Here is a 16,897-nt window from a genome sequence, read left to right as displayed (position 1 = left end):
CTCTGTCTCTCTCTTCTCTCTTCCCTCTGTCTCTCTCTCTGTCTCTCTGTCTCTCTCTGTCTCTCTCTGTCTCTCTGTCTCTCTCTCTCTCCTCCCTCTCTCTCTCTCTTTCTTTGTCTCTGTCAGTCTCTCTCTCTCTCTCTCTCTCTCTCTCTCTCTCTCTCTCTCTCTCTCTCTCTCTCTCTCTCTGCCTCCCTGTGTCTCTCTTTCCCCCTCCCCTGTCTCTGCTGCTTTCCTTTTGTTTCCCTCTGTCACTATCAGTCTAGACCTTTTTTCTGTCTCTCTATCCCTGTCTTTGCGTCTGTCTCTCTCTGCATATACATGAATATAATGCATAGGCATGTACTTACACACATATCAATATATAACAGGATGAATAACAACCTAGCATAGTAAGCAGAGGGATGACTATATTGCTATCAGGAGAGAAGAAACTCAATCTATGCCCTCTCCCACATATATTAGTTGTGTAACCTTGGGCAAGTCACTTAACCAATCAGTATCCCAGGAAAATCTCTAAGATGATAAGTTACAGGTGAGTTATTCTTTATTGATAGACTAAATTTCCCTGATAGAAAATTTGCACACTGATGGAAATCATGGGTTTACATATATGTGAGTGTGTATATATTCACATGTACATATGTGTATATACATATATACACAGATATGTGTGACCCTATACAGAATAGAAAATAAGTACAGTATAGTATATTTAATAATATAATGATGTGATTATAATTACGGCACTGTGTCAGGCACATGGCAAGCACTTTCTGAGTATATTTGCCTAGTATATATGTGGATAGATAGATGATAGACAGACAGACAGATAGATAGATGGATAGATAGTTTGATGAATGGATGGACAGACAGATAGATAGCATAGGGCAGATTCAATAAGATCAATCTCTTGGCAACTTTTATTCAATACTTTGTCTGTGGTTTCCAGGGCCTAGCCAGGGCTGGTGAGTCTTAAATGCCAATGCTCAGTTAATCACTTAGGTCATTTACTGAGGAGTAGTGACATCTCTATGCCACCATCAGTGGCCAGCTTCTTGAGGTTCAATGTTATGAGCCCATCCAGGGTCACTGAATGCTCACTGTTATTACCTCATTTGAAAGCAATTTTTAACAATTAACTTCGGAAAGTATTTTACAATTTTGTTAGCCTTTCCCAAACTGAACTTTTCATGTAATCAATTAAGCCTGGCCCTGGCACAGCGGGCCCTCGTTAGCCAGGGCTGCTTGAGAGTCATGTCCAATCTGTCCCTTCTGGTGATTTGCAGAAACCTTCTGACGAATGCTGAGATGCTGGCAACATCCCCCAAACATCTCAGACATATTGTCTCTCTGAACCTGAACCTTTTAATGGTGGTTAAACATGTTGTCTGCTTTCGTTTCCTGTCTATCTTCATCATAAGCCAGCACCTGTTTCCAATAAATTAGACCCCGGGCTGTATCAGCAACACCTTGGCAGCAGCTGCCACCCCTAAAAGCCAAACGCCCTGGAGGACGATACACCTGTGAACACATACACTGTTTATTTAGCTGAAAGCCAAAACTTTCAGTTACATAAAGCAATTATCTAAAGCCCAGTGCATGCCCATTATTAACACAGAATAACCTTGTTCTTAAAAACCAATAAAAATCTATTTAAAGTATTTTTCCAAATCCCACTGAAACTCATACTAGGACTGGAGTCCTGCTATTAGCCCCTGACTTAAAAGCCTAATGGTGGGCAAGGGCAGAGTGGGGGTGGAGGTGAGGTTATGGGTGAGTTGGGTTACAAGGTAATATTCTTAGCTCATATTCAGAATTCAGGTCACTGGCTTGTAGATGTAAGATGTGGCCAAAAAAACTTCAAGGACTGGCAGGGAAGAATAATTTGATTTTAAGCAATTTCTGTCAAGAAACTGATTTTTTTTGTTTTGTTTTGAGAATGTAGAGGTTAAAAAAGGAATAGGTTGCTTAGTTTCCTTTAAAATATAGGAACAGTTCATTCAAGGATAACTTTCCTTTTTTTAAGCACCTTAATTTATGGTTCCTAGCTTTCATAAGACAGGACAGAGCAATAAAATATAAAATTATGCATCGTGGTGTTTGCAGGATACAGCCACAACGAAAATAACATGAGTGGAAAGTCTTCCACCATTCTATATTGCAAGGTCAAAGATACTAATGCACAAAAATCTAACCACATACACAATACGCATTAGATGCCATATTCCCCTTAGAACCTTATTTATGACTGCTTGAGAAGATCAAAGAAATTGTTCCTAGAATGAATGGAGAAAAGTATACAGAAACATTATTGCATCTCCCAAAGCCTAATGATTTCTTCTTGGAGATGATGCTGATGCTGTTGATTAATAATAATAATAATAATAATGACTAGCATTTTATAGTGCTTTAAAGTTTATGAAATTCTTTACAAATATCTCATTTCCCCCCTCGCAGTAACTAATAATAATTATTATCCCCATGTTACAGATAATGAAACTGAGGCAGATAAAGGTTGAGTGATGTGCCCAGGGTCATATAGTTAGAAAGTGTCTGAGGCTAGATTTGAACTCGGGTCTACCTGACAATAGGTACAGCTCTTCATCTACTGAGCTGCCTAGCTGCCTCTGTCCCCTTGTCTGATCCTGCCTATTGACATTGAACTTGCTTAGGTGAAAACGTGTTTTAACACTTCCATCTGAGTGTATGCAAGCCCTGTCAAAAGTCTACCTAATAATCATGGGAGGTTCCACACTCTTTAGAGTCACTGCTCATCCTCTTATAAAATACACTATCAGATACCAGTTGAGTGGTCAAGGTTTGTGTAAGCAGCACCTTCATCCCAAGATATTTAACTTTTTTTTGGTTTTTGTTTGTTTGTTTGTTTGTTTGTTTGTTTGTTTTGGTAAGGCAACTGGGGATAAGTGACTTGCCCAAGGTCACACAGCTAGTACGTGTCAAGTGTTTGGTCTGAGGCCAGATTTGAACTCAGGTCCTCCTGACTTCAGGGTCGGTGCTCTATCCACTGCGCCACCTAGCTGCCCCCCAAGATATTTATTTATAATAGTGCAGCCATCATGAATCATCAGGGAGCTAGATTCTATAAGCCCATATTGGTGTTAGAGCTGTATTTGGAAATGCTATGACTTTGATGAAACATCCAGTGAACTAGATCAAAAGCTCAGATTTAGAAGGAATTGTAGAATCATCTAGGCCAACCCCCTTGTTTTGTAGATTCCAAAAGACAACGTGGCTTACTTAATTTTGTGCAGGTGGTAAGCAGCAGAATTAGGATATGAGTTGGCTTAGATGTTTGGTGAGGTTGCTCTAAACTCCCAAACTCTATAATCCTTCTAACTACAAAGTAAACATGCTGTCCACTAAACAAGGATACCTCCCTATGAATTTGTGTATTTCCAACAAAACACTCAGTGCCGTATAATGGGTCCGTACAGTGGGTCCATTCAATGGATTCATAATGGATTGGAACCATGATTGAAAAAATGAGATTAGCAGAGCATAAATGATTTAGTGTTTCCTTTATAATGGAGCCCATGATACCATATTAGTCCAAGGACAATCATAGAATGATGGAATGGACCCTTCCACTCCCATCCCAACTCCACATTTCCTATCATTGCTGTCGTGGTTCCTAATTTTCCTTTGGAGGTTGACTCAAGTTCTGTCTCCTTTTTGGAGCCTTCTTGGATTCTCTCCTATCCAGGTAAAATGATTTTTGTCAAGCAAGAAGTATGTATTAAGCATGTACTATGTGCCAGGCACTGTGCCAAGTGCTGGATACACAATGACACAAATGAAATAGTTCTTGCCCTCAAGAAGTTTACTTTCTACTGAGGTAAACGACAAGTGTGTGTGTGTGTGTGTGTGTGTATACACACCTATATATATGTACACACAAACATATATAGGTATGTATGTGTATATATGCATGTGTGCATATATGCATCAACATACATATATACATATATATTGTGTGTATAAATGTATGTGTATATATGTGTACATGTATGTACATGTATACATATATATGTACATATATATGTGTGTGTGTATTCAAAATCAATGCGAGGTAACCTTGGGGCGAAGGCACTAGTCACTTAAGGGACCAGAAAATGTTTCATTCAGAAGGTAGCACTTGAGCTATGAATCTTGAATGAAAACAAGAATTCTCAGAGGTGGAAGGGAGCAAGGATTACATTCCAGGCATCGGAGACATCAAATGCAAAAGAGCAGAGATGGGAGATCGATTTTCGTGTATGAGGAATGAGTAAACCACTTGGGCTGGATTTAAGAGTTTGAAGAGGTAAGTAAAGTGTTAGACTGGAAGAGTAGGAAAAGGTCAAGATGGTGAGAGATATAAATGTCAAACACAGGCGTGTATTTTTGATCTTACAGGCAACAGGGAGAGACTAGTTTATTGAGTGGGAGTTGCACAGTCAGAGAGTGATACAATCATACCCACAATCAGGAAAATTTTCCCATAATAGTTTACTTGGACTTCTTTTTACTTATCTCATTCTCCTCATATCTTAAGTCTGTACACATATGTCCCTATCTTCAGTTCTGACTGTAAGCTCTGTAAGATTAGGGTCTGTACTGTATCCCTCTGTATCTATCCCAGTGGCTACTTGGCATACATAGTTTCTTGAACATATTGGATAGTTAGTTAAAGTTTGTTGATTTAAATTATGTTTAACTGAATTGAATTCCAGAATCTTCAAGGTGGTGATGACCCCAGAGGCTAACACCTACTTAAATTATGAATCTCATCTACCCATTTCAATATGTTCATCCAGACTCCATTAATAGAGTTCCTGTGATGGGACAGCTGATTATCTTTCTAGGCTGCCCATTCCTTTTCTAGACAGCTTTCACCATGAGCAAGTTTGGCTTATTTTCTGATATTTTCGCCAAAACTATCACTGTGTAGCTTGAAACAATTGGTTCTAGTTCTGAGCTTTGAAACAAAGAGAAATACGTTTAATCTCTCATTAAATAAAAGCCTTTCAAAAATTGAAGACAATGTCATATCTTCTCTAAGTCTTCCCAAGGCTAAGCATCCTCAGTTCCTTTAGCCAATACACACACACACACACACACACACACACACACGTATATGTCTATATGTGTATATTATATACATATGTATATATTGGATATTAGATATGTGTGTATATGTATATTTATTATATATTATATGTGTGTGCATGTATGTATGTATATATGTGTGTATATATGTATATATGTGTATGTGTGTGTATATATATACACACACACACACATATAGGACCTACACATATAGGACCTGAGTTCAAATTCTGGCTCCATTATTTGCTACTTACGTAACTTTGAGCAAGTTACTGAACCTCTCTGACCTTTTGTTTTCTCATCTATAAAATTGAAGCAGGTGGTGTCCCAGGACTGGGAAATAGAGCAAATTGTGATACATGGTTGCGAGGGATCTTTATTCTGCTCCAAGAAATAATGAATAAGAGGAATCAGTGAAACTTAGGAAAACTTGTTTGAACTTATGGGAAGTGAAGAGAATGAGGAGATTTGTCTTACAATGTTTCAATATTATAATATATTATATTATATAATTATAATCTAATATTATAATAATGGGAATAAAATAGCACTAAAAGAAAGAAAAATTCAGATTAATTCTAAAAACTCATATTGGTCCCATAGAACAGGTGGAACCCATATTGGCCTCCTGGAACATACATTCCTCCTCTTGGTACATTGTTAAGGAACTGCAACAGCAAAATATTATGTAGGTCATCATTCTTTCCATTGGTTTGGCTTAGATTCTGCTCTTTTCTATTACAAAGAATGGCCAAATGGGAGGGGGCAGCAAACGACTGTAAAATATGAGACCAATAAAATATTTTATTTAGTCCATGTAATTGACCAACTCTCCTACTCCGTACCAGCTTCTTCTATAAAATGATGAAAGAAAAACTGTTCATTGGTTCATACTGGTGTCTTCATCATACTGGGGACTTCATCAATAAGCCAATCCTTCACAAGATCTGTGATTCCACTTGGGTGGGAATTGGTGCCACCAACACTAATCTCGTCCCCTTCGTGTATATTGTTTTATGAGTTTCTGTGGGCAAAAACAATGATCCAGCAGTGGCCCAGGCTCTGAAGGTGGCAAGACCTTCTGCAGTTAGCTGAGCTGATTTCCAAATGGCAGGTCCATAGCTCATTAATATGTTTCCCTTCCCAATTTCATAGGACCTTCTAGAGCTTGTGCTCTGCATATATGGGCTGCAACAACATTGGGGCACCTACTCAATGCAATGGGGCACCTACTCAATGCAATGGGGCACAGGAAGGGTGTTTCAGGGGAAAGCGAAAGTGGAACTAAGAAAACCACTGTGGGAACTATCTGTTATAAGAATCAAATTAGAAAATATATGCAAATTCCTTCCCAAGAGAATGCATTCTGCAAGGTCACGGTGTTATTATCAACTAAACACACTTCAAAGCAATGTCAATCAGCTTATGCAAGTCAAATGATCTTTTGTCATAGTCAAGTGACTATGAGCAATTTTTTGTTTTACCCAAGTAAAGCAACGTGTCAGAAAACCCACCCCCAATCTCACACCATGATAGCTAGGGTTGAGTCTCTAAAACTCCAGTGAGAATCCTTAGGGGACCAAATTCCCTTCTGAAGGAATGTAGAAAGAGATATCGTTGCTGAGTTTCCGTGGGAGGAGAGTATAATGAAAGGAGAACAATTACAGGAAACGCATTTTCTTTTCTTAACAGGCAACACATTATGATAAGTTGAGGTTCTCTCCACACAGATATGAGACTTCCTTCTTTGATTTCATTTTGTGATTAGGGGACCTCCCAAAGAAGCACATGTTAATGTGAGAAGCTGTTAAGTGAGAATTCCAAATGAGAAGGCCATCCAGTAATGGAGGTAAAATGAGAACTAGTTATTTTCCCCTGGAGTGTTTACCTTTGGCAGAGGTCAGAAAATTTAGAAACATGCTTTGCTCATTTACAACATGTATGGGAAATAAAGTACAAATACAAGTTAGCACAGATAAGATTTGCTATTTTTTTTTTAGATGAACTCTTGTGAATAGTGAAAGTGTATTTGAAAAAAGTCCTATTGGATCATTTTAATCTTTGTCAGATTTCCCATTGGTGATGAAACTGTGCCAAGTGTAGATTAAGGGCTGTTAATGAAATGAGACCAGGGCTTGTAGCTCTTTGATAATAACTGTGATAATGAATTCATCCATTAATTTCTTTCTTGCTTCCTTATATATGTAATACTAAACCAAAATATTATGTTATTGGATGTAGAGTTCCATTTTTAATATATGTGTAGATAAATGGGTTGGTGAAATAAATTATGACTCCAAGATTTCAAATCAAGTTATTCCAACAAGCATTTATTGAGAGCTTATTACTTATCTACCACAAATCGCTAAGTATAGCGATCGATCAATTGATAAGCATTTATTATATGCCCACTATGTACCAAACACTGGGCTTGACCCCAGGAACATAAATACAAAATCACTCCCCATCTAGTAGCTAACCTCTGATGGTAATCTGATTCTTTTACTCAGGTTTGTCGTGTCTTAGACAAGAGGCACTCATGTTGCCATAGTGCTCAAGGTGTTTCCGCTTTGCATGACTTTCCTAAGCCCCAGTGGAAGGCTGAATGATGAAAACAGCCTTCGATGATCCAGGATAAGCTCCATTTCATGACAAGACTTTAAAGTGAGACCTCTGTGGAGCAATATGTATGTATACATGTATATGTGTGTGTTAGAAACACATATATACATCTATTCACAAATACATATAGGCAATATATGCAAATATACATGCATATGCATTGTACATTTATGTCTATGCACTATGCATATATGCATGTTTACAACAAATCTGCTTATAATATACATACGAATATCGATCATATACCATGCCTACTATTAGATTTTATATTATGTGTGTGTTTCTGAAAACATGGAAACATATATCTACAGAAGTTCTACAGGGCTTGGCATTTTGGCAGGCTAATGGAATCAAAGGCTACATAGTGTCCAAGACTAAAAAGGTGCTAGTCCCACCCCATTCTTTCCTGGTCAGAGCACATATGTTCAGTCCTGGGTGTCAATGAGGGAGAAGAACATTGGCAAACTTGAGAATGTACATGGGAGATGGACCAGCGTGGGTGGGCAGAGTAAGGCTTTTCAAAACTTTTCCATTTGAAGACTGCTTAAAATAACTAGGGAACCTTAACATAAAGAAGAGAATATTTAAGGGGTTAATGAGAGCTCGGTTGAAGTAATGGAAAAACTGTCACTTATTTCATTTGGCCTGAAAGGGAATACCTAAGAATCTTTACCAGTAGACATTGAAAACAGATAAACTGAGGCTTTATGTAAGAACAAAAGAAAAGAAAAGAAAAAAATTCCAAAGAATTGGACCTCTCCCAAAATAGGATAGGGAGCTGAGAGAGATGGGAAGGGCCCTTTCATTGACTGACATCAAACAGAGTCTGGTTGAAGACCTGGTGAGTAGATTTGAAAGGATCTCTTGCTCCAAGGTTCTCCGCATTTGCGCAGATTGAAGAATCTCAGGTACATACGAGTTTAGAAAACCTGTGATCTCCCACTAAATTCTGAGACTCTGTCTTTCTAAGAATCTTTAAAATAATTGATCAAATTAACATACATACACAGAGAAACAAGCATGTCTTTGTATACACATGTGTATGTAAGATCTTTGTATATGTGTATATATATCTATCTATATTTGTGTGTATAGATATGTGTAGTATATAAGCTCACACATATATATATAGTGTGTGATATATATAAGTATACATATAAAGATATATGGGTAAATACATATGTTTCATTGGAAACCTTATATATAATATTCCATTCCCAAAGCCAGCTAAATCTATTTACCCAGTGAATGTCATAATAAGAAGTCATGATGAAAAAAACAAACAAACAAACAAATCTCTGGATTGTGAGAAACCAATGATCTCAATAATATTTTAATCAAAAGAAATAGGGGAAAAAAGGTACCAAGGATATAATAGTAATAATAGCTAGCATTTACATAGTCCTTTAAGGTGTGCAAAGTGCTTTAGAAATATTTTCTCATTTGATCCTCATAACAATGAAGGAATGGAATATTTATGTAGTACTTACCATGTGCCGCCAACTGTGCTAAGCATTTTGCAAATATGATCTTGCTAGATCATAATGTGGAAGTATAGATGCCCATTTTGCAATTGAGGAAACGGAGGCAGATAGCTATTAAGTGACTGGCCTATCAGCATCTGAACCAGTAAGTATCTGAGACTGGATTTGAATTTGGATCTTTTTGACTCCAGGTCTAGCCTTCTATCCACTGTGCCACCTAGCTGTCTATACCTAGTAACAAAAAAAAAAAATAAAATAAAATAAGAAAATAAAAATTACAGTAATCCAAAATTTCACAAGTCAGTTAGTCAGTAAAGAATGTTAAGTCCTTACTATGTGCCATATACTGTGCAAATTACTAGAGATACAAAGAAAGGCCAAAAAGTGCCCCTCCTCACAAGGAGCTCCCAGGCTATCTACATCATAGCTAAAGAGACGGAAGGACAGGCTATTGTGTGACCCATCTTAGAAGGAAAGGAAGAAAGAAGCCGTGTGCTACAATGGAAAAAGCAATAACTGAGACTCATTGGAACTGAGTTCAAAGTCCAGCTCTGCCTTCAACTACCTGTGTGACACTAGACAAGCCATAGCTTCCTGAACCCCAGTTCATCAGCTGCAATGTGAGGAGGCGACATTAAGAGAACAAAAGAGACATATACCCAAGTCTTGATAACTGCTCTTTTTGCTAGAGCCAAGAATTGGACTCAGGGAGAGGCTGCATCAAAGACGAGCTGATGAAAAGAGTTGAAACGTCCTTTTGTTTGGTCAGACACATCTCAAGCCTAGTGAGATTCTCAGAATCACAAAATTTCCAAATGGTAAAGAAGGTCTGAGGCCATCTAGATTAGAGGACCTGTATCTGAACCTGATTCTTGCCTACAATGTTTCCAATATGCAGCTCTTGTGCCTTGTTAATTGATTGACAAAACCCTTGCTTGACAATTTCCAATAGCAAAGAGCTGACAACCCAACCCCAAAAGAGAAAGTTCTTATTTCTGAGGAATTTCACCTCACATCAAGGCTACACTGAACCAGTTTCAACATCTCTGACTCCTAGCTCTGTCATCTAAGACCAACTAGAACAAATGAAATCCCTCCTACGCATGGTCAGATGGCAGCCTCTCTGGTGCTTAGACACATTTAAACATCCCAACCTAGATTATGTCAGATCTCATGTATATTATTAAGTTTAATCTATCTTTTTTATATCCAAGGCTAGAGATAGACCAATAAATCAATAATGATTAGTATTCCCTTATCATTCAATGACAAGTTTATGTGAACTCAGCCAAGGTGACCTAGAGTGATTTTTTTTTATTAAGTCTATGTAAATATAGAGAAAGATCATTCATTTTAAGGACTATATACACACATTACACTGACCACAAAAAAAAAAATCTAGGCAAGGGAATGGGAAGATATTGGACTCTAAAACATTTCTTGCTTCTGCAGATTTTGGTTTGAGCCCATGTTAAACTGCCATACCACTGTTTAAAGTCACACACCTGCTTGGCTCCAGCTGTGGTAAAGACATGTATTAGCAAAACAGTGGTTGTCAGCCAGTTCCTGGAAATCCTATCTTTTAAAAAAAAAAAAGCCTTTTTTTTTTTTTGTTAAGAGTTTCCCTGTAGTCCTAATCCTCTGTTTAACATTCTACTGTGGGGAAGAAAAAAAAAATTAGGAGAGCAAGAGGATTATGGGAAAGGTGTCAAGAAAGAGATTGAATGTCAGTTCATTAAGTATGGAAATAATCTGTGAAAATGGGAAAGCTCATGATGCCAATGGGTCATTTTCTATCTTGTGACTTTTAAAATTACAGACACTTGGGAATAAAAGGTATTCTTGGGCATCCTGTAGTCATTCCATGAGTTGACCTTCTGAGCAGTAATGTTTGTTATAGGATAATGTCTGTGCTTTGGTTGGGTCAGCAACAAAATATTGCCCTGGAATATTGAATAAAATACCTATTGTCTCTCAGTTTTTTTAAAGCACTATTTATCCCATTAATTTTAAAAATGTATTTTATTTTTAATTTATGGAATAAAACAATCATTTCCATAACATAGTATAATAAAAAAAAAGATGATTGCACATGAAACTGCAAATCTGCTTCATATAACTTGAGATTTCTTTTTAACGTACAACAAACTTACCATGTAATTCTTTTTCTTTTTTTCTTCCCTCACCTCTTTCTCCCCTCAGAGACAGCTACCATTAGACCCAAATGGGTAGATGTATACATATATACATGCATATATGTGTGTGTCTGTGCTTGTGTGTAAAATTATTTTATATAGAGGGACAGAGCCAAAATGGCAGAGGGAAAGCAGTGATTGTCTTGAGGTCTCTCCCAAAGTCCTCCAAATACCTAAAAAATGGCTCTAAACAAATTCTAAAGCAGCAGAACCCACAAAAAGACAGAGTGAAACAAATTTCCAGCCAAAGACAGCCTGGATGGTTGATCGGAAAGGTATATCACACCAGGCAGGGAGAGGAGCTCAGTTAGGTGTGGGTGCACAGGCTACAGCAACCCTGGAGCAGGCAGGCCTCAGAGGACTGAATCACTGGCAGCTGTGGCGGTTTCCAGACTTCTCAACCCCTTATGCCAAAGACAACTTAGAAGGTCAGTGGGAAAAGTCTGTGACTGCGGTGAGAGAGAAGCTAGGTCCCAGCCCCAGTTCCTGTGTGCAGCCTCTGAGGCTGCAGCTGCCTCCTGAGCTTCTGGCCCACAGACTGAGGGGGAATCTAGTGGCTGATCAGAGGGAGATTGCAGGGATCTCTTTGCCAGAGCTGAGGCAGGAATCTCTTGCTTTGCCCGTGCTTGGATCTAAGTCACAGTTCTGAGTGGCACTCCTGGAGTGAGGCAGAGCGCTGGTGTGGTGGAGCTTGTTGTGGTGGTGGAGAGGAAACACCTCGCCCCTTATCATACCACCTTGGAAGAACTGAAAATTTACAGGTCCCTAGAAGTACCTCTGAAAACAGCTATACAAACCCCTGAAGCTTGGGACAGTACAATTTTCACATTGGAAGCAGACTTTTACTTTAACAAAGAGTTTAAAACTCAAGTAATTGGCCGGAATCATGAGTAAGCAGTGCAAAAAGAGTCAGACTGTATTATCTTACTTTGGTGACAAAGAAGATCAAAACATACAACCAGAAGAAGACGATGAAGCCAAAGCTCCTACATCCAAAGCCTCCAAGAAAAATATGTAACAGTTCCAGGCCTTGGAAGAGCTTAAAAGGGATTTTGAGAAGCAAGTAAGAGAAGTAGAGGAAAAACTGAGAGTGCTGCAAGAAAATCATGAAAAACAAGTCAACAGCTTGCTAAAGGAGACCCAAAAAAAATACTAAAGAAAATAACACCTTAAAAAAATAGCCTAACCCAAATGGCGAAAGAGGGCCAAAAAGCCAATGAGGAGAAGAATGCCCTAAAAAGCAAAATTGGCCAAATGGAAAAGGAAGTCCAAAAGATTACTGAAGAAAATACTTCCTTAAAAATTAGAATAGAGCAGTTGAAAGCTAGTGACTTTATGAGAAATCAAGACACTGTAAAACAATTCCAAAAGAATGAAAAATTAGAAAACAATGTGAAATACCTCATTGGAAAAACAACTGACCTGGAAAATAGGTCCAGGAGAGAGAACTTAAAAATTATTAGACTATCTGAAAGCCATGATCAAAAAAAAGAGCCTAGACATCATCTTTAAAGAAATTATCCAGGAAAACTGTCCTGATATTTTAGAACCAGAGGCCAAAATAGAAATTGAAAGAATCCACCGATCTCCTCCTGAAAGTGATCCCCAAAGGAAAACTCCTAGGAATATTGTAGCCAAATTCCAGAGTTCCCAGGTCAAGGAGAAAATATTACAAGCAGCCAGAAAGAAACAATTCAAGTACTGTGGAAACACAATCAGAATAACAGAAGATTTAGCTGCTTCTACATTAAGGGACCTCAGGGTATGGAATATAATATTCCGGAGGGCAAAGGAGATAGGATTACAACCAAGAATCACCTACCCAGCAAAACTGAGTATAATCCTGCAGGGGAAAAAATGGTCATTCAGTGAAATAGGGGACTTTCAAGCATTCTTGGTGAAAAGACCAGAGTTGAATACAAAATTTGATTTTCAAATACATGACTCAAGTGGAACATGAAGAGGTAATCAGGAAAGAGAAAATCATAAGAGACTTATTAAGGTTGAACTATTTACATTCCTGCATGGAAAGATGATATTTGTAACTCATGAGACCTTTGTCACTATTAGGGTAGTTGGAGGGGAAAAATTATATGTATGTATACATAGATATAGATATAGATAAATAGAGGGCACAAGGTGAGTTGAAAATGAAGGGGTCATATCTGGAGAATAAAATTAAGGGGTGAGAGGGGAATATACTAGGAGAAGGAGAAAGGGAGAGATAGAATGGGGTAAATTATCCCACAAAAAAAAACAGAAAAGAAAAGGCTCTTACAGTGGAGGGGAAACAGGGGAAGGTGAGAGGGAGTGAGTGAATCTTATTCTCATAAGATTTGACTTAAGGAGGGAATAACATACACACTCAACTGGGTGTGGAAATCTGTCTTACCCTACAGGAAAATAGGTGGGGGGAAAGGGACAAGAGAGTAGGGGAATGATAGGTAGGAGGGCAGATTGGGAAAGGGGGTAATCAGAAGCAAACACTTCTGAGGAGGGACAGGGCCAAAAGAAAGAATAGAATAAATTGGGGAAGGTAGGATTAAGGGAAATAGAACTCTATTTCCCTTATTTAGGGAACTTATTAGAACTTATTAGAACTCTATTTCTCTAGTTTTTCACAGCATGTCTACTATGGAAGTGTTTTGCATAACTGCACATATATGACCTGTATTTAGTTGCTTGCCTTATCAATGAGGGTGGATGGGGAGGGAGGAAGGGAGAAAATTTGGAACCCAAAATTTTAAAAACACATGTTTAAAAAAAATGTTTTCACATGCAACTGGGAAATAAGAAATACAGGAAATGGGGTACAGAAATCTATCCTGCCCTACAGGGAAATTGAAGGGGAAGGGGATAAGAGAAGGGGGGGAGAAATAGAAGGGAAGGCAGACTAGGGGAAGGGGTATTCAGAATGCATGCCATCTTGGGGTGGGGGGAGGGGCGAGATGGGGTGAAAATTTGGAACTCAAAATCTTGTGGAAGTAAATGTTGAAAACTAAAAAATAAATAAAAATTACCATTAAAAAAAGTCATAGCAAGCACAGTAGTTCCAAACCTTCCTCTCAAAACTCTGGGTCATAGTCTCCCCTGATGTACCATAGTCTGGGTGTGGGAAGGGTAGGTATAAGCTTAAAATACAATGCTATTGTAAGGCACACATACTGGGAACATGTGGTTAAGGTAACTCACAACTCTAGAACCACAGGGCTTCAATGTCCTTTCTCCCTCTGAGAAGTATAAATGAAGTTCACTGGTGGGCAAAGCAAAATAAAATTATATACATATATACATACATATATATATTTATCAACTCTTTCTCTGATTGCAGATAGTGTCTTCAAGTGTCCTTTGTAGTTAACTTTGGTGTTTATAATACTCAAAATAAATTACTCGCTCAAAGTCATTCTTAAAACAATATTGCTGTTACTATATACAAAGTTCTCTTGGTTCTGCTCATTTCGTTCTTCATTATTTCATGCAAGTCTTTCTATGTTTTTTTGTTAGATCATTAAGCACATCATTTCTTATAGCACAGTGGTATTCCATCACAATCATATACCACAGCTTGTTCAGCCATTCCCCAATTGATGGGCATCTCCACAATTTCTATTTCTTTGCCACCACAAAGAGAGCTGCTATAAACATTTTAAAAAATACAGATTCTTTTCTTTTTTCCCTAATCATCTTTAGAAATAGACTAAGTAGTGGTATTGCTAAGCCAAAGGGCATAGGTAGTTTAATAACTCTTTGGGCATATATGATTCCAGATTGCTTTCCAAAATGGTTAATTCAGTTCACAATTCCACCAGCAATTAATCAGTGGCCCAATTTTTCCACATCTCCTCCAATATTTTTTCCCTTTCCCATTTCATTGTTTTAGCCAATCTGGTAGGTGTAAAATGATATCTCAATGCTGTTTTAATTTTCATTTCTCTAATCAATAATGATTTTGAGCATTTTATATGACCATAAATTGTTTTGATTTCTTCATTAGAAAACTACCTGCTAATAACCTTTGACCATTTATCAATTGGAGAATGACTCATAGTTTTACATATTTGACAAAGTTCTTTTCATATTTGAGATATAAGACCTTTCTTTGAAAAACTGTCTGTAATTCTTCCCCAAAATTTCTACTTTCCTTCTGATCTGAGCTACATTTGTTTTATTTGTATAAAACTTCTTAATTTAATGTCATCAAAGTTATCCATTTTATACCTAACTTTTCTCTCTCTATCTTTTCTTTATTCATAATTTTTTGTCTATCCATGTCTGATATGTAATATGTTCCATGTTATCTAATTTTCTTGTAATATATCTCTTTATATCTAGGTCACATATCCATTTTGAACTTATCTTGGCAAATGATATAAGATGGTCTATGAGCATTAATTTTGGTGTGATTTTTGAAATGGCCAAGTGAATGTAGTTTTTTTTTTTTTTACTTGCAGAAGTGATTTGTGGATGAATTTTTTTGAAAATTATTCTAATCCTATGACTTGGGGATTTATGTCAATATTTGCATGAAACCAGGATATGATCCTTCTGGACATTTCTTCCAATGAAGAAAATCACAGTCCATCCATTCCCTATTTTCTCGGGTGATTCTTATCTGCGCCCTCCCCAAAATACTCTATATCAGATGTTCTTAAAGGAATGGGTCTGTGGATAGATTTCAAGGGATCCATGAACTTGAAAGGCAAAAAAATGAAATAAATAAAATACTTTTTTATTTTCACTAACCTCTCATTATGATTAGTATTTCCTTTAATTATCTGAAAACATTTTTTTTTCTAAATCATTTCAGCTTTAATAGCCTACAACATTGATTAAAAAGATGGGTCAACTTTAGGCTTTTTCATTTTAGGTTGATTGCTTCCAAGTACAGAGAGGAACACAGACAAATTGAGACTAGATTCTAAGAAGCAAGTGTACAAAAGGAGTAACTGGAAAGTTGTGAGAATAGGTTAAAGAGTCAAAGATATGAGCTCTTTCTGAATGAGGTCTCCTAGATGTAGGAAAAGGTTCTTGGGCCAAAGTCCTTGGTGGCTGCCATTGTTTGGTGGTTGGTAATTCAGAGGACCACTCGTGCTTGTTGGGTCATGAGAACTTTGAATCTCTTCTTGATAGTGAAACGGTGTCTTGAATACTTGTCATCTGGGGAGAATCTGGCTGGGTGAGCTGCAGGTCTGTTGTCCTGCAGGGTCTGTTTTCTTTAGGGTACAGACCCGGTCCCCTTGCTCGTTGAGGTAATACTGAAGAAACATTGCGGCCAATTCACTTCACAATCCTGATGTGCCACAGAAAGAATCAGGTTACAACTATACTTCTACCTCCTCCTTATCCTGGGAGACTCCAATGACAGACAGCCTCGGAAACACTGGCCTACCCCCATGCCCCACGTGTTTGTTCCAGATGAAAACATTCTTTTGAGAAAGAATCCATAGGCTTCATCAGACTGCCCAATGTGTTCATGACATA

At 37.7% G+C, this 16,897-nt stretch overlaps 1 pseudogene; it reads right to left on the bottom strand.

Annotated features, from left to right (window-relative positions):
- Positions 1–16,490: 16,490 nt before the first annotated feature.
- LOC114023223 lies at positions 16,491–16,683 on the bottom strand (annotated as a pseudogene).
- Positions 16,684–16,897: the final 214 nt, after the last annotated feature.

The sequence above is a fragment of the Vombatus ursinus genome, unplaced genomic scaffold, assembly GCF_900497805.2.
Source record: "Vombatus ursinus unplaced genomic scaffold, bare-nosed wombat genome assembly UNPS02014817.1, whole genome shotgun sequence".
NCBI lineage: Eukaryota > Metazoa > Chordata > Mammalia > Diprotodontia > Vombatidae > Vombatus > Vombatus ursinus.
Note: the sequence above shows the minus strand (reverse complement) of the source record. Positions and strands in the feature narration are given on the sequence as shown.